Below are 940 nucleotides of genomic sequence, written 5' to 3'. Positions count from 1 at the left end.
ATCTTAAGATTGCAAGTCGCCACTCGCCAGGGTGGCAAGTTGTGACGGTTGTGAGGCGTGTTTTACGTTCCTTTTTTTCTCATGGCTCCGTCTCTTCTTGTGTTCTTTGGGGAAATTGTCGAGCTCAACAAACTGACGGACGGACGGACCGTGGACCTAATAATACGTCGAACAAGTCGGCTCCTCCAAAGTCAGCCCAGCACAGCTGATTAGGGGGGAGGGGGGGGGAGCAAGAACCTAGTCATGTATACGCTGCTCTCCAGTTGGACAGGAGGCACACGATCAGCCAGACAGACAAACAGACAGACAAACAACCAGACTAGAACAGTGGGGGAAAACATCATACACATTACCTAAAATCCCCCTGCTTGTGCTGAGGTACAAGAGACTGCCGTTGATAGGCTGAGCGAGGCCATCATCATCCTCTCCAGAATTCAGCGAAATCTCTCTGTATTTCTGTTTATTCCTTTCCCTTTGTGTCTCTCGTATCGGCACTACCATCTTCATTGTCATCATCATCATCATGGGCAATTGGCAACTGGAGGCTGGCAAGATGTGCCTGTATGTGTTTGCACCCATCTCCGCATTCTATCTTTTTCATCAGGTACAAATCAGAGCTCGACTTTGTCACTCATTGACCCGGCGGATGTACGGTACAGCAGTTTCTTGCCGCTTTTGATAGCAATTTGCCCTCAGGGTTCACTTAAAACTGTTGCGTGGTTTTAAGAGGATTTACTACTTTCATTATCTGAATGGCGCTATCGTTTTTTCAACCATCTTTGTATTTTCTCAAGAATTGTTTTGAAAACATGCAATTCATGACCTCTTGTCATGGTAGGTTTATTTTTGGAAATGCAAAGAAAAAGGTCCGCATTTTATCCTCTTTAGGAGATGCCTGGCTAAACATCTGTCAATTTGGCGCCAGGGGTTCCCCAAAGAC

The sequence above is a fragment of the Tigriopus californicus genome, chromosome 9, assembly GCF_007210705.1.
Source record: "Tigriopus californicus strain San Diego chromosome 9, Tcal_SD_v2.1, whole genome shotgun sequence".
NCBI classification, from domain to species: domain Eukaryota; kingdom Metazoa; phylum Arthropoda; class Copepoda; order Harpacticoida; family Harpacticidae; genus Tigriopus; species Tigriopus californicus.
This window is presented reverse-complemented; position numbering follows the sequence as displayed.